Genomic DNA, 18,424 nt, shown 5'->3' with positions numbered 1-18,424 from the left:
CCTCCGTTTCAGATATTTACTCACCTTTTTCTCTCTCACTATGTCTGCCGTGGTCTCCATGAGAGTGCGCCACAGAAGATTCCCCCATTAAAAGTCATGAATTGAGTGGCTTTTAGTATACCTGTGGTGGTGCACATTCAATTTTAATTCGCAATCCATTGTAGAACGTCTTATCACCCCCGACCAGAGAAAAACCCTGTAGACATTAGTCACTCCTCATTCTGTCTCAAACCCTCTCCCTGACCCTCAGCCCTAGGTAGCAACTACCTAGTGCGATCAATCCCATATGCATAGATTTCCATATTGTGGACATTTCCTATCAACGGAATTGCACAATAGGTGAGCTGTTATGACTGACACAACACGTAGCACAATATTTTCAAGATTCATCCACATTGTAGGCTTACCCACAGGGGGAAACCATTTTTTGGGGGGTTTTAGTAACACCGGGTGTTTTCTCCTTCCTTTCGTCCTTCTTTCCTTCCTTCCTTCCTTCCTTCCTTCCTACCTTCCTTCTTTCTTTCCTTCCTTCCTTCCTTCCTCCTATTTCTCTCTTACTCCTTCTGCCCTCTCTCTTTCATATGCCTTAGGTGCATCCCACATTCTGCGTTTTTTGGGAGAAATCCTCGACAGGTGCAGGAAAATTGTGTTATTGTAACTATTTACCGCTATCTCTCTTTCACGGCTCTCCATCAGTTGTGAACATCTATTGGTTTATCCCAAGTCACTAAGCATATTTTTATTAGGTACACCTGTTTTTCCTTATACAGCTGTTTCTGGACTATAGGGTCGCATACTCATAAACCCACTGTAACTCAGAAACGCATCTAATATTCCAATAATCCCATCATAACGTTGAAAAATCATAAATCAAACCACCGTAAGTCACGGTGTGTCCGTGGATATGGGCGTCATCAATTCCATTGTATTCAGTAATGCTGTACACCATTAACAATGGCAGACTGATTGGGAGTGGATATTGATAGCATTATAAAAGTCAGTTATTAGAGGGATACTTCTTTAACCTGACTGAAGAACTGATCTAATGGCTTTAGTACAGTGCATGATTATGTGAGACGTTTTGAGACAGAGTAGTACATTTGTGAATGAAGTTTTTTCACTTAGTAGGAACCATTGTGTGTGGAAAAGTGAGAAAATTGCTTTCTGCTGTAGAGTCTGGCATTCATTGTAGACTTAAGCTTATTTTTCTGTGAGCAAATCTTATTCAATAAAATACTACTCTTTATACTAAAAAACAGAAACAGTGGTGATGTGTGGTCATTATGCTCAGCAAACTAATCCAGGGAAAGAAAACCAAACGCCACATTCTCACTTATAATGAGAGCTGAAAAATGAGATCACATGGACACAGGAAGGGGAACAACACTCACTGGGGCCTTTCGGGAGGCAGAGCGTTAAGAAAAACAGCTACTGCATGCTGGGCTTAATACCTAGGTGATGGGTTGACAGGTGCAGCGAACCACCATGGCACACGTTTACCTTAGTAACAAATCTGCACATCCTGCACATATACCCCAGAACTTAGAAACGAAACGAAACAAAAGAAAACGAAAAAGCAATAGCAAAACGCTAAAGGCAAAATAAAGTTTCAAACTCAGAACGTGACAGACCAATGTTTGGTTCAAATCATGGTTCTCAACCCAGGTGCCATAAGGCCAGGATAAAGAATTTGATTACATATTGTAAATAAGACATGCAGCAAATGACCAGAAAGATTATTCTCAACATATGTGTGTCTTCTAATTCAATGGTGACGCTATCTACCGGGACATAGCTTTAGATTCCAAAGGGCCGAGTCCCGCCAGACAGGCCTCCCACACTAATAACAATGGGAAGCCCCACGTTGTTTTACCTGTGCTTCTCAGCAACTGGCTATAAATCAGGTTGCCACCACTCCCAGATTTAGTTGCATTCATTGGCTGGAAGAGCTCACAGCACGCAGGGAAACACTTACATTTGCCGTTGTATTTTAGCGGACTTTGCCAAAAGTTCAGAAATAAATGCGGGGCCCGGCGTGTGGGGAGGGGTGCACTACCTTCCAGGAAGTGTTATCCACAAGCTCTCTGAACCCAGTCCTTTTGGGTTTTTATGGAGACCTCATTCTATAGGCATGACGGGTTAAACCATAGGCTATTGGTGATCAACTCCACCTGAGGCTCTCAACCCTCCCTGGAAATTGGGGTTGAGGCTTTGCCATTCTCAGTCTGACTAAAAGAATTTACCCAAACGGAATTTTAAAACAGATGAGCATAACTGGAATCTTAATTAGATGATTGGATTATCTGGAGCCACACCTTGATATTCCTAACCCGAGCACCCTCATCCAACGAATGCTCCACGCAACTGGCTCCCAAGTCTCTACGTGGTTCCAGAGCAAAAGAATGTTTATACAACGCATATCTCCACCTTTTCTTCAAAGTCTTTTCCCTTACACGGAAAGACTTCTTAAACTGCCATGCATCCGGATCAGGGGGAGGTATTGTTACACCGCAGATCTGTGGATCTCCGGGGTTTGATTGTGGCAAGGATGCTGCTGGTGTCAAAACCACAACGTGGGAACCACAGAACCACTAGTTGGTTTTCAGTGTTTCAGTGCATACAATTCCTAATATATCTGGCCAAGAAAACTTGTAAGTTCTTAGATTGTCCCAAAGGTGGCGCATGAAATCAAAGCAGGAGAACAGTTTCCTAGGAGGTGAAGCCTGGGAAAGTTGGGGGTGACTGATGGAAAGGAGGAGTGAAGCTCCGCCCTTTCCGCTGCTAGGCTGCGCCCGAGGCTATTTAAACCCACCCTGGCTGGCCTGTACTCAGATCTTCGCGGAGCGGATCAGCGGCCGGAGCGGTTGGCGGACTCTGCGTTGACTTGGAGCTCACAGCGTCTTGCGACTTGGAAGCGGATTCAGAGGACAGGACAGAACACTTGGGCAAGTGAATCTCTGTCTGTCTGTCTGTCTGTCTGTCTGTCTGTCTCATTGGTTGGTTGATTTCCATTTTCTTAAGGGGCACATACCTCACACCGCACACACACACACACACACGCACACACACTCCTTCCTTCTGCGAGTTAGAAAATTAGTAGGGGCCCCTGGGAGCTGCAGGTTTCCTAATCATGTCTGCACCTAAGAACAGTAGGGTCTTGTCCGGCTCTTCTTATGAACGGTCCCCCAGCACGGACTCCCCAAGGTCCATGCGAGCCTCACCCAGCTTCTCCCTCTCCCCTCTCAGAAACTCAGGCTTCAGGGGAAGCTCCTCACCAGGGATCCGGAGCTACCATTCACCATCCCCTAGGGCTTCACCACACTCACCTCTGTCATCACCAGAATCCCACAAGCTCCCATTTCCCTGTCCTCACCGTGATGGGCAATCAATGAAGCCATTGGGCTCTCCCGTGTCCTCCTCTGAGGATTCCTCAGAGTCCCCACGTTCATCAATAATATACCACATGTTCTTACTGCCATCACCCAGCAGCTCACCCCCAGCTCTCGGGGGATCTCCTGTGTCTCCCAGCTACTCTCCAAACAACCCCAGATTTCAGCTGGAGTCAGCCCCCCACACCCGGGAATCACCTACAAACTCACGAGCCTCACGGTGCTCCACCCCTGTGTCTTTCATCTCTTCACCCCCAGGCCTCAGGGACTCTCCTGTGGCTCCCAGTTACTCTCCAGCCATCCCCAGGTTCCTGCGGGAGTCAGCCCCATGCACCCAGGAGTCCCCCAGAGACTCACACGTCTCGGGAGAATATGAGCGGTCCCCCAGCCCTGACTCCTCAAGATTCATGCCTGCCTCACCCAGCTTCTCCCTCTCCCCTCCCAGAAACTCAGACCCAAGGGGCAGCTCCTCACCAGGGATGTGGAAGTACTCTACATCACCCCGCAGGGCTTCACCACTCTCACATCCATCATCAACAGAATTCCACAACTTTACGTTTCCCTTTCCTAACCAAGCAGGACAGTCACTCATGTCATTGTGTTCTCCCGTGTCCTCCTCTGGAGATTCTTCACAGTCACCTCATTCATCAATAATATACCATATGTTCTTACTGCCATCATCCAGCAGCTCACCCCCAGCCACCCATGACTCTCCTGTCTGTCCCAGCTACTCTCCAACTACGCCCAGATTTCAGCGGGAGTCTCTACCCCACACCCCAGAAACACCTACAAACTCACAGACCTCAGTGAGATCCTCGCCAGTCTCTCTCACGTCTTCACCCCCAGCCCTTACGGACCCTCCAGTCTGTCCCAGCTACTCTCCAACCACGCCCACATTTCAGCGCGGGTCAGTTCCAGGAACCCGGGGGTCACCACCAAGCCCACCACTTTCACTGAGTTACTCCCCAGTCTCTAGCACGTCTTTATCTCCAACCCTCAGGGACTCGCCTGTCTGTCCCAGCTACTCTCCAAACACGCCCACACTTCAGCGGGAGTCCGTTGCAGGCACCCAGAAATCACCACCAAACTCACCAATTTCACTGCGTTACTCCCCAGTCTCTCTCATGTCTTCACCATCCCTCAGGGACTCTCCCGTCTGTCCCAGCTACTCTCCAACCACGCCCACATTTCAGCTGCAGTCAGCTCCAGGCACCCCGGAATCACCACCAAACTCCCCAATTTCACTCAGTTACTCCTCACTCTCTAGCACGTCTTTATCTCCAACCCTCAGGGGCTCTCCTGTGTGTCCCAGCTACTCTCCAACCACGCCCACACTTCAGCGGGAGTCAGTTCCAGGCACCCAGGAAGCACCACCAAACTCACCAATTTCACTCACTTACTCTCCAGTCTCTCTCATGTCTTCACCAGCCCTCAGGGACTCTCCTGTCTGTCCCAGCTACTCTCCAACCACGCACGCATTTCAGCTGGAGTCAGTCCCAGGCACCCCGGAGTCACCACCAAACTCACCAGTTTCACTGAGGTACTCCCCGGTCTCTCTCATGTCTTCACCCCCAGCCCTCAGGGACTCTCCTGTGTGTCCCAGCTACTCTCCAACCATGCCCAGATTTCAGCGGGAGTCAGTTCCAGGCACCCAGGTATCACCACCAAACTCAGCAGTTTCGCTGAGTTACTCCCCAGTCTCTGTCATGTCTTCACCCCCAGCCCCCTGGGACTCTCCTGTCTGTCCCAGCTACTCTCCCACCACGCCCAGATTTCAGCGGCACTCAGCCTCCCACACTCCGGAATCACCTACAGACTCACAGACTTCACTGAGGTCCTCCCTGGTCTCTCTCAGGTCTTTGCCCTCAGCCCACAGGGACTCCTGTGTCTCTTTCAGCTACTCTCAAAACTTCGCTAGATTCCAGCTGGAGTCAGTTCCAGGCACCCACGATACACCACCGAACTCACGAATTTCACTGACTTACTCCCCAGTCTCCCTCATGTTCTCACCCCCAGCCCTCAAGGACTCTTCTGTCTCTCTCAGCTACACTCCGACCATCTCCAGATTTCACCTGGAGTCAGCTTCCCGCACCCAGGAATCACCTACAAACTCACGGACCTTACTGCAACCCTCCCCCATTTCTTTCACCTCTTCACCCCCTGCCTTCAGGGACTCTCCTGGGTCTCCCAGCTTCTCTCCAGCCTTCCCCACATTTCTGCCACAGTCAGCCCCAGGCACCCAGGACAACCCTAGACACTCACAGGCCTCACGAGACTATCTCCCTATGACCTGTACCTATACAGGGATGGCTCCCACGCATCCCTCAGTGACCCCAAACCCATCTCCACTTACACTCAGACACTCCCAGGGCCTGACAGCTACTCCCCGTTATTGTCCTTCAGTTCGAAGCCCTGGCCAATCTACTAGCCCACATGACGCAGTTACCTGGCCATTTCTCCACGGTTCCCGTGAGGGCCCCACACCCAGCCGCACAAGAGCCCCTCCTGCATTCCGTCCTCACACGCAGGCTTGTCCATCTACTTGCTACTGTCACACTCTTGCCAGCAGAAGAGGCCCCTGTAATGGGCGATATCACCACCCAGTCTATCCTCACCCCACAGCTGTGCAGCGGGACCCTCCTGCTGGCCCACGTGGCTGCCAGAGCCCATGCTGGCACGACGCTCCAGCAGGTCGGCGTCCCTGCGGGCCACACTACCGGTGACATGGCTAGCATGACCCTCCTTCCTGGCAGTGACACTGTTGATGTGAACCCCGGTTTCACATCTGTCATTTGTAAATAGGACCATTTTCCCTTTTCGCTCTCCCTTCCATTCACAGGGCTTCTCATTCTCTCTCTTTCTGCCTCCGTTTCAGATATTTACTCACCTTTTTCTCTCTCACTATGTCTGCCGTGGTCTCCATGAGAGTGCGCCACAGAAGATTCCCCCATTAAAAGTCATGAATTGAGTGGCTTTTAGTATACCTGTGGTGGTGCACATTCAATTTTAATTCGCAATCCATTGTAGAACGTCTTATCACCCCCGACCAGAGAAAAACCCTGTAGACATTAGTCACTCCTCATTCTGTCTCAAACCCTCTCCCTGACCCTCAGCCCTAGGTAGCAACTACCTAGTGCGATCAATCCCATATGCATAGATTTCCATATTGTGGACATTTCCTATCAACGGAATTGCACAATAGGTGAGCTGTTATGACTGACACAACACGTAGCACAATATTTTCAAGATTCATCCACATTGTAGGCTTACCCACAGGGGGAAACCATTTTTTGGGGGGTTTTAGTAACACCGGGTGTTTTCTCCTTCCTTTCGTCCTTCTTTCCTTCCTTCCTTCCTTCCTTCCTTCCTTCCTTCCTTCCTTCCTTCCTACCTTCCTTCTTTCTTTCCTTCCTTCCTTCCTTCCTTCCTCCTATTTCTCTCTTACTCCTTCTGCCCTCTCTCTTTCATATGCCTTAGGTGCATCCCACATTCTGCGTTTTTTGGGAGAAATCCTCGACAGGTGCAGGAAAATTGTGTTATTGTAACTATTTACCGCTATCTCTCTTTCACGGCTCTCCATCAGTTGTGAACATCTATTGGTTTATCCCAAGTCACTAAGCATATTTTTATTAGGTACACCTGTTTTTCCTTATACAGCTGTTTCTGGACTATAGGGTCGCATACTCATAAACCCACTGTAACTCAGAAACGCATCTAATATTCCAATAATCCCATCATAACGTTGAAAAATCATAAATCAAACCACCGTAAGTCACGGTGTGTCCGTGGATATGGGCGTCATCAATTCCATTGTATTCAGTAATGCTGTACACCATTAACAATGGCAGACTGATTGGGAGTGGATATTGATAGCATTATAAAAGTCAGTTATTAGAGGGATACTTCTTTAACCTGACTGAAGAACTGATCTAATGGCTTTAGTACAGTGCATGATTATGTGAGACGTTTTGAGACAGAGTAGTACATTTGTGAATGAAGTTTTTTCACTTAGTAGGAACCATTGTGTGTGGAAAAGTGAGAAAATTGCTTTCTGCTGTAGAGTCTGGCATTCATTGTAGACTTAAGCTTATTTTTCTGTGAGCAAATCTTATTCAATAAAATACTACTCTTTATACTAAAAAACAGAAACAGTGGTGATGTGTGGTCATTATGCTCAGCAAACTAATCCAGGGAAAGAAAACCAAACGCCACATTCTCACTTATAATGAGAGCTGAAAAATGAGATCACATGGACACAGGAAGGGGAACAACACTCACTGGGGCCTTTCGGGAGGCAGAGCGTTAAGAAAAACAGCTACTGCATGCTGGGCTTAATACCTAGGTGATGGGTTGACAGGTGCAGCGAACCACCATGGCACACGTTTACCTTAGTAACAAATCTGCACATCCTGCACATATACCCCAGAACTTAGAAACGAAACGAAACAAAAGAAAACGAAAAAGCAATAGCAAAACGCTAAAGGCAAAATAAAGTTTCAAACTCAGAACGTGACAGACCAATGTTTGGTTCAAATCATGGTTCTCAACCCAGGTGCCATAAGGCCAGGATAAAGAATTTGATTACATATTGTAAATAAGACATGCAGCAAATGACCAGAAAGATTATTCTCAACATATGTGTGTCTTCTAATTCAATGGTGACGCTATCTACCGGGACATAGCTTTAGATTCCAAAGGGCCGAGTCCCGCCAGACAGGCCTCCCACACTAATAACAATGGGAAGCCCCACGTTGTTTTACCTGTGCTTCTCAGCAACTGGCTATAAATCAGGTTGCCACCACTCCCAGATTTAGTTGCATTCATTGGCTGGAAGAGCTCACAGCACGCAGGGAAACACTTACATTTGCCGTTGTATTTTAGCGGACTTTGCCAAAAGTTCAGAAATAAATGCGGGGCCCGGCGTGTGGGGAGGGGTGCACTACCTTCCAGGAAGTGTTATCCACAAGCTCTCTGAACCCAGTCCTTTTGGGTTTTTATGGAGACCTCATTCTATAGGCATGACGGGTTAAACCATAGGCTATTGGTGATCAACTCCACCTGAGGCTCTCAACCCTCCCTGGAAATTGGGGTTGAGGCTTTGCCATTCTCAGTCTGACTAAAAGAATTTACCCAAACGGAATTTTAAAACAGATGAGCATAACTGGAATCTTAATTAGATGATTGGATTATCTGGAGCCACACCTTGATATTCCTAACCCGAGCACCCTCATCCAACGAATGCTCCACGCAACTGGCTCCCAAGTCTCTACGTGGTTCCAGAGCAAAAGAATGTTTATACAACGCATATCTCCACCTTTTCTTCAAAGTCTTTTCCCTTACACGGAAAGACTTCTTAAACTGCCATGCATCCGGATCAGGGGGAGGTATTGTTACACCGCAGATCTGTGGATCTCCGGGGTTTGATTGTGGCAAGGATGCTGCTGGTGTCAAAACCACAACGTGGGAACCACAGAACCACTAGTTGGTTTTCAGTGTTTCAGTGCATACAATTCCTAATATATCTGGCCAAGAAAACTTGTAAGTTCTTAGATTGTCCCAAAGGTGGCGCATGAAATCAAAGCAGGAGAACAGTTTCCTAGGAGGTGAAGCCTGGGAAAGTTGGGGGTGACTGATGGAAAGGAGGAGTGAAGCTCCGCCCTTTCCGCTGCTAGGCTGCGCCCGAGGCTATTTAAACCCACCCTGGCTGGCCTGTACTCAGATCTTCGCGGAGCGGATCAGCGGCCGGAGCGGTTGGCGGACTCTGCGTTGACTTGGAGCTCACAGCGTCTTGCGACTTGGAAGCGGATTCAGAGGACAGGACAGAACACTTGGGCAAGTGAATCTCTGTCTGTCTGTCTGTCTGTCTGTCTGTCTGTCTCATTGGTTGGTTGATTTCCATTTTCTTAAGGGGCACATACCTCACACCGCACACACACACACACACACGCACACACACTCCTTCCTTCTGCGAGTTAGAAAATTAGTAGGGGCCCCTGGGAGCTGCAGGTTTCCTAATCATGTCTGCACCTAAGAACAGTAGGGTCTTGTCCGGCTCTTCTTATGAACGGTCCCCCAGCACGGACTCCCCAAGGTCCATGCGAGCCTCACCCAGCTTCTCCCTCTCCCCTCTCAGAAACTCAGGCTTCAGGGGAAGCTCCTCACCAGGGATCCGGAGCTACCATTCACCATCCCCTAGGGCTTCACCACACTCACCTCTGTCATCACCAGAATCCCACAAGCTCCCATTTCCCTGTCCTCACCGTGATGGGCAATCAATGAAGCCATTGGGCTCTCCCGTGTCCTCCTCTGAGGATTCCTCAGAGTCCCCACGTTCATCAATAATATACCACATGTTCTTACTGCCATCACCCAGCAGCTCACCCCCAGCTCTCGGGGGATCTCCTGTGTCTCCCAGCTACTCTCCAAACAACCCCAGATTTCAGCTGGAGTCAGCCCCCCACACCCGGGAATCACCTACAAACTCACGAGCCTCACGGTGCTCCACCCCTGTGTCTTTCATCTCTTCACCCCCAGGCCTCAGGGACTCTCCTGTGGCTCCCAGTTACTCTCCAGCCATCCCCAGGTTCCTGCGGGAGTCAGCCCCATGCACCCAGGAGTCCCCCAGAGACTCACACGTCTCGGGAGAATATGAGCGGTCCCCCAGCCCTGACTCCTCAAGATTCATGCCTGCCTCACCCAGCTTCTCCCTCTCCCCTCCCAGAAACTCAGACCCAAGGGGCAGCTCCTCACCAGGGATGTGGAAGTACTCTACATCACCCCGCAGGGCTTCACCACTCTCACATCCATCATCAACAGAATTCCACAACTTTACGTTTCCCTTTCCTAACCAAGCAGGACAGTCACTCATGTCATTGTGTTCTCCCGTGTCCTCCTCTGGAGATTCTTCACAGTCACCTCATTCATCAATAATATACCATATGTTCTTACTGCCATCATCCAGCAGCTCACCCCCAGCCACCCATGACTCTCCTGTCTGTCCCAGCTACTCTCCAACTACGCCCAGATTTCAGCGGGAGTCTCTACCCCACACCCCAGAAACACCTACAAACTCACAGACCTCAGTGAGATCCTCGCCAGTCTCTCTCACGTCTTCACCCCCAGCCCTTACGGACCCTCCAGTCTGTCCCAGCTACTCTCCAACCACGCCCACATTTCAGCGCGGGTCAGTTCCAGGAACCCGGGGGTCACCACCAAGCCCACCACTTTCACTGAGTTACTCCCCAGTCTCTAGCACGTCTTTATCTCCAACCCTCAGGGACTCGCCTGTCTGTCCCAGCTACTCTCCAAACACGCCCACACTTCAGCGGGAGTCCGTTGCAGGCACCCAGAAATCACCACCAAACTCACCAATTTCACTGCGTTACTCCCCAGTCTCTCTCATGTCTTCACCATCCCTCAGGGACTCTCCCGTCTGTCCCAGCTACTCTCCAACCACGCCCACATTTCAGCTGCAGTCAGCTCCAGGCACCCCGGAATCACCACCAAACTCCCCAATTTCACTCAGTTACTCCTCACTCTCTAGCACGTCTTTATCTCCAACCCTCAGGGGCTCTCCTGTGTGTCCCAGCTACTCTCCAACCACGCCCACACTTCAGCGGGAGTCAGTTCCAGGCACCCAGGAAGCACCACCAAACTCACCAATTTCACTCACTTACTCTCCAGTCTCTCTCATGTCTTCACCAGCCCTCAGGGACTCTCCTGTCTGTCCCAGCTACTCTCCAACCACGCACGCATTTCAGCTGGAGTCAGTCCCAGGCACCCCGGAGTCACCACCAAACTCACCAGTTTCACTGAGGTACTCCCCGGTCTCTCTCATGTCTTCACCCCCAGCCCTCAGGGACTCTCCTGTGTGTCCCAGCTACTCTCCAACCATGCCCAGATTTCAGCGGGAGTCAGTTCCAGGCACCCAGGTATCACCACCAAACTCAGCAGTTTCGCTGAGTTACTCCCCAGTCTCTGTCATGTCTTCACCCCCAGCCCCCTGGGACTCTCCTGTCTGTCCCAGCTACTCTCCCACCACGCCCAGATTTCAGCGGCACTCAGCCTCCCACACTCCGGAATCACCTACAGACTCACAGACTTCACTGAGGTCCTCCCTGGTCTCTCTCAGGTCTTTGCCCTCAGCCCACAGGGACTCCTGTGTCTCTTTCAGCTACTCTCAAAACTTCGCTAGATTCCAGCTGGAGTCAGTTCCAGGCACCCACGATACACCACCGAACTCACGAATTTCACTGACTTACTCCCCAGTCTCCCTCATGTTCTCACCCCCAGCCCTCAAGGACTCTTCTGTCTCTCTCAGCTACACTCCGACCATCTCCAGATTTCACCTGGAGTCAGCTTCCCGCACCCAGGAATCACCTACAAACTCACGGACCTTACTGCAACCCTCCCCCATTTCTTTCACCTCTTCACCCCCTGCCTTCAGGGACTCTCCTGGGTCTCCCAGCTTCTCTCCAGCCTTCCCCACATTTCTGCCACAGTCAGCCCCAGGCACCCAGGACAACCCTAGACACTCACAGGCCTCACGAGACTATCTCCCTATGACCTGTACCTATACAGGGATGGCTCCCACGCATCCCTCAGTGACCCCAAACCCATCTCCACTTACACTCAGACACTCCCAGGGCCTGACAGCTACTCCCCGTTATTGTCCTTCAGTTCGAAGCCCTGGCCAATCTACTAGCCCACATGACGCAGTTACCTGGCCATTTCTCCACGGTTCCCGTGAGGGCCCCACACCCAGCCGCACAAGAGCCCCTCCTGCATTCCGTCCTCACACGCAGGCTTGTCCATCTACTTGCTACTGTCACACTCTTGCCAGCAGAAGAGGCCCCTGTAATGGGCGATATCACCACCCAGTCTATCCTCACCCCACAGCTGTGCAGCGGGACCCTCCTGCTGGCCCACGTGGCTGCCAGAGCCCATGCTGGCACGACGCTCCAGCAGGTCGGCGTCCCTGCGGGCCACACTACCGGTGACATGGCTAGCATGACCCTCCTTCCTGGCAGTGACACTGTTGATGTGAACCCCGGTTTCACATCTGTCATTTGTAAATAGGACCATTTTCCCTTTTCGCTCTCCCTTCCATTCACAGGGCTTCTCATTCTCTCTCTTTCTGCCTCCGTTTCAGATATTTACTCACCTTTTTCTCTCTCACTATGTCTGCCGTGGTCTCCATGAGAGTGCGCCACAGAAGATTCCCCCATTAAAAGTCATGAATTGAGTGGCTTTTAGTATACCTGTGGTGGTGCACATTCAATTTTAATTCGCAATCCATTGTAGAACGTCTTATCACCCCCGACCAGAGAAAAACCCTGTAGACATTAGTCACTCCTCATTCTGTCTCAAACCCTCTCCCTGACCCTCAGCCCTAGGTAGCAACTACCTAGTGCGATCAATCCCATATGCATAGATTTCCATATTGTGGACATTTCCTATCAACGGAATTGCACAATAGGTGAGCTGTTATGACTGACACAACACGTAGCACAATATTTTCAAGATTCATCCACATTGTAGGCTTACCCACAGGGGGAAACCATTTTTTGGGGGGTTTTAGTAACACCGGGTGTTTTCTCCTTCCTTTCGTCCTTCTTTCCTTCCTTCCTTCCTTCCTTCCTTCCTACCTTCCTTCTTTCTTTCCTTCCTTCCTTCCTTCCTCCTATTTCTCTCTTACTCCTTCTGCCCTCTCTCTTTCATATGCCTTAGGTGCATCCCACATTCTGCGTTTTTTGGGAGAAATCCTCGACAGGTGCAGGAAAATTGTGTTATTGTAACTATTTACCGCTATCTCTCTTTCACGGCTCTCCATCAGTTGTGAACATCTATTGGTTTATCCCAAGTCACTAAGCATATTTTTATTAGGTACACCTGTTTTTCCTTATACAGCTGTTTCTGGACTATAGGGTCGCATACTCATAAACCCACTGTAACTCAGAAACGCATCTAATATTCCAATAATCCCATCATAACGTTGAAAAATCATAAATCAAACCACCGTAAGTCACGGTGTGTCCGTGGATATGGGCGTCATCAATTCCATTGTATTCAGTAATGCTGTACACCATTAACAATGGCAGACTGATTGGGAGTGGATATTGATAGCATTATAAAAGTCAGTTATTAGAGGGATACTTCTTTAACCTGACTGAAGAACTGATCTAATGGCTTTAGTACAGTGCATGATTATGTGAGACGTTTTGAGACAGAGTAGTACATTTGTGAATGAAGTTTTTTCACTTAGTAGGAACCATTGTGTGTGGAAAAGTGAGAAAATTGCTTTCTGCTGTAGAGTCTGGCATTCATTGTAGACTTAAGCTTATTTTTCTGTGAGCAAATCTTATTCAATAAAATACTACTCTTTATACTAAAAAACAGAAACAGTGGTGATGTGTTCATTATGCTCAGCAAACTAATCCAGGGAAAGAAAACCAAACGCCACATTCTCACTTATAATGAGAGCTGAAAAATGAGATCACATGGACACAGGAAGGGGAACAACACTCACTGGGGCCTTTCGGGAGGCAGAGCGTTAAGAAAAACAGCTACTGCATGCTGGGCTTAATACCTAGGTGATGGGTTGACAGGTGCAGCGAACCACCATGGCACACGTTTACCTTAGTAACAAATCTGCACATCCTGCACATATACCCCAGAACTTAGAAACGAAACGAAACAAAAGAAAACGAAAAAGCAATAGCAAAACGCTAAAGGCAAAATAAAGTTTCAAACTCAGAACGTGACAGACCAATGTTTGGTTCAAATCATGGTTCTCAACCCAGGTGCCATAAGGCCAGGATAAAGAATTTGATTACATATTGTAAATAAGACATGCAGCAAATGACCAGAAAGATTATTCTCAACATATGTGTGTCTTCTAATTCAATGGTGACGCTATCTACCGGGACATAGCTTTAGATTCCAAAGGGCCGAGTCCCGCCAGACAGGCCTCCCACACTAATAACAATGGGAAGCCCCACGTTGTTTTACCTGTGCTTCTCAGCAACTGGCTATAAATCAGGTTGCCACCACTCCCAGATTTAGTTGCATTCATTGGCTGGAAGAGCTCACAGCACGCAGGGAAACACTTACATTTGCCGTTGTATTTTAGCGGACTTTGCAAAAAGTTCAGAAATAAATGCGGGGCCCGGCGTGTGGGGAGGGGTGCACTACCTTCCAGGAAGTGTTATCCACAAGCTCTCTGAACCCAGTCCTTTTGGGTTTTTATGGAGACCTCATTCTATAGGCATGACGGGTTAAACCATAGGCTATTGGTGATCAACTCCACCTGAGGCTCTCAACCCTCCCTGGAAATTGGGGTTGAGGCTTTGCCATTCTCAGTCTGACTAAAAGAATTTACCCAAACGGAATTTTAAAACAGATGAGCATAACTGGAATCTTAATTAGATGATTGGATTATCTGGAGCCACACCTTGATATTCCTAACCCGAGCACCCTCATCCAACGAATGCTCCACGCAACTGGCTCCCAAGTCTCTACGTGGTTCCAGAGCAAAAGAATGTTTATACAACGCATATCTCCACCTTTTCTTCAAAGTCTTTTCCCTTACACGGAAAGACTCCTTAAACTGCCATGCATCCGGATCAGGGGGAGGTATTGTTACACCGCAGATCTGTGGATCTCCGGGGTTTGATTGTGGCAAGGATGCTGCTGGTGTCAAAACCACAACGTGGGAACCACAGAACCACTAGTTGGTTTTCAGTGTTTCAGTGCATACAATTCCTAATATAACTGGCCAAGAAAACTTGTAAGTTCTTAGATTGTCCCAAAGTTGGCGCATGAAAACAAAGCAGGAGAACAGTTTCCTACGAGGTGAAGCCTGGGAAAGTTGGGGGTGACTGATGGAAAGGAGGAGTGAAGCTCCGCCCTTTCCGCTGCTAGGCTGCGCCCGAGGCTATTTAAACCCACCCTGGCTGGCCTGTACTCAGATCTTCGCGGAGCGGATCAGCGGCCGGAGCGGTTGGCGGACTCTGCGTTGACTTGGAGCTCACAGCGTCTTGCGACTTGGAAGCGGATTCAGAGGACAGGACAGAACACTTGGGCAAGTGAATCTCTGTCTGTCTGTCTGTCTGTCTGTCTGTCTGTCTGTCTCATTGGTTGGTTGATTTCCATTTTCTTAAGGGGCACATACCTCACACCGCACACACACACACACGCACACACACTCCTTCCTTCTGCGAGTTAGAAAATTAGTAGGGGCCCCTGGGAGCTGCAGGTTTCCTAATCATGTCTGCACTTAAGAACAGTAGGGTCTTGTCCGGCTCTTCTTATGAACGGTCCCCCAGCACGGACTCCCCAAGGTCCATGCGAGCCTCACCCAGCTTCTCCCTCTCCCCTCTCAGAAACTCAGGCTTCAGGGGAAGCTCCTCACCAGGGATCCGGAGCTACCATTCACCATCCCCTAGGGCTTCACCACACTCACCTCTGTCATCACCAGAATCCCACAAGCTCCCATTTCCCTGTCCTCACCGTGATGGGCAATCAATGAAGCCATTGGGCTCTCCCGTGTCCTCCTCTGAGGATTCCTCAGAGTCCCCACGTTCATCAATAATATACCACATGTTCTTACTGCCATCACCCAGCAGCTCACCCCCAGCTCTCGGGGGATCTCCTGTGTCTCCCAGCTACTCTCCAAACAACCCCAGATTTCAGCTGGAGTCAGCCCCCCACACCCGGGAATCACCTACAAACTCACGAGCCTCACGGTGCTCCACCCCTGTGTCTTTCATCTCTTCACCCCCAGGCCTCAGGGACTCTCCTGTGGCTCCCAGTTACTCTCCAGCCATCCCCAGGTTCCTGCGGGAGTCAGCCCCATGCACCCAGGAGTCCCCCAGAGACTCACACGTCTCGGGAGAATATGAGCGGTCCCCCAGCCCTGACTCCTCAAGATTCATGCCTGCCTCACTCAGCTTCTCCCTCTCCCCTCCCAGAAACTCAGACCCAAGGGGCAGCTCCTCACCAGGGATGTGGAAGTACTCTACATCACCCCGCAGGGCTTCACCACTCTCACATCCATCATCAACAGAATTCCACAACTTTACGTTTCCCTTTCCTAACCAAGCAGGACAGTCACTCATGTCATTGTGTTCTCCCGTGTCCTCCTCTGGAGATTCTTCACAGTCACCTCATTCATCAATAATATACCATATGTTCTTACTGCCATCATCCAGCAGCTCACCCCCAGCCACCCATGACTCTCCTGTCTGTCCCAGCTACTCTCCAACTACGCCCAGATTTCAGCGGGAGTCTCTACCCCACACCCCAGAAACACCTACAAACTCACAGACCTCAGTGAGATCCTCGCCAGTCTCTCTCACGTCTTCACCCCCAGCCCTTACGGACCCTCCAGTCTGTCCCAGCTACTCTCCAACCACGCCCACATTTCAGCGCGGGTCAGTTCCAGGAACCCGGGGGTCACCACCAAGCCCACCACTTTCACTGAGTTACTCCCCAGTCTCTAGCACGTCTTTATCTCCAACCCTCAGGGACTCGCCTGTCTGTCCCAGCTACTCTCCAAACACGCCCACACTTCAGCGGGAGTCCGTTGCAGGCACCCAGAAATCACCACCAAACTCACCAATTTCACTGCGTTACTCCCCAGTCTCTCTCATGTCTTCACCATCCCTCAGGGACTCTCCCGTCTGTCCCAGCTACTCTCCAACCACGCCCACATTTCAGCTGCAGTCAGCTCCAGGCACCCCGGAATCACCACCAAACTCCCCAATTTCACTCAGTTACTCCTCACTCTCTAGCACGTCTTTATCTCCAACCCTCAGGGGCTCTCCTGTGTGTCCCAGCTACTCTCCAACCACGCCCACACTTCAGCGGGAGTCAGTTCCAGGCACCCAGGAAGCACCACCAAACTCACCAATTTCACTCACTTACTCTCCAGTCTCTCTCATGTCTTCACCAGCCCTCAGGGACTCTCCTGTCTGTCCCAGCTACTCTCCAACCACGCACGCATTTCAGCTGGAGTCAGTCCCAGGCACCCCGGAGTCACCACCAAACTCACCAGTTTCACTGAGGTACTCCCCGGTCTCTCTCATGTCTTCACCCCCAGCCCTCAGGGACTCTCCTGTGTGTCCCAGCTACTCTCCAACCATGCCCAGATTTCAGCGGGAGTCAGTTCCAGGCACCCAGGTATCACCACCAAACTCAGCAGTTTCGCTGAGTTACTCCCCAGTCTCTGTCATGTCTTCACCCCCAGCCCCCTGGGACTCTCCTGTCTGTCCCAGCTACTCTCCCACCACGCCCAGATTTCAGCGGCACTCAGCCTCCCACACTCCGGAATCACCTACAGACTCACAGACTTCACTGAGGTCCTCCCTGGTCTCTCTCAGGTCTTTGCCCTCAGCCCACAGGGACTCCTGTGTCTCTTTCAGCTACTCTCAAAACTTCGCTAGATTCCAGCTGGAGTCAGTTCCAGGCACCCACGATACACCACCGAACTCACGAATTTCACTGACTTACTCCCCAGTCTCCCTCATGTTCTCACCCCCAGCCCTCAAGGACTCTTCTGTCTCTCTCAGCTACACTCCGACCATCTCCAGATTTCACCTGGAGTCAGCTTCCCGCACCCAGGAATCACCTACAAACTCACGGACCTTACTGCAACCCTCCCCCATTTCTTTCACCTCTTCACCCCCTGCCTTCAGGGACTCTCCTGGGTCTCCCAGCTTCTCTCCAGCCTTCCCCACATTTCTGCCACAGTCAGCCCCAGGCACCCAGGACAACCCTAGACACTCACAGGCCTCACGAGACTATCTCCCTATGACCTGTACCTATACAGGGATGGCTCCCACGCATCCCTCAGTGACCCCAAACCCATCTCCACTTACACTCAGACACTCCCAGGGCCTGACAGCTACTCCCCGTTATTGTCCTTCAGTTCGAAGCCCTGGCCAATCTACTAGCCCACATGACGCAGTTACCTGGCCATTTCTCCACGGTTCCCGTGAGGGCCCCACACCCAGCCGCACAAGAGCCCCTCCTGC

This window comes from Pan paniscus, chromosome 14 (assembly GCF_029289425.2).
Source record: "Pan paniscus chromosome 14, NHGRI_mPanPan1-v2.0_pri, whole genome shotgun sequence".
Classification (NCBI taxonomy): Eukaryota; Metazoa; Chordata; class Mammalia; order Primates; family Hominidae; genus Pan; species Pan paniscus.
This window is presented reverse-complemented; position numbering follows the sequence as displayed.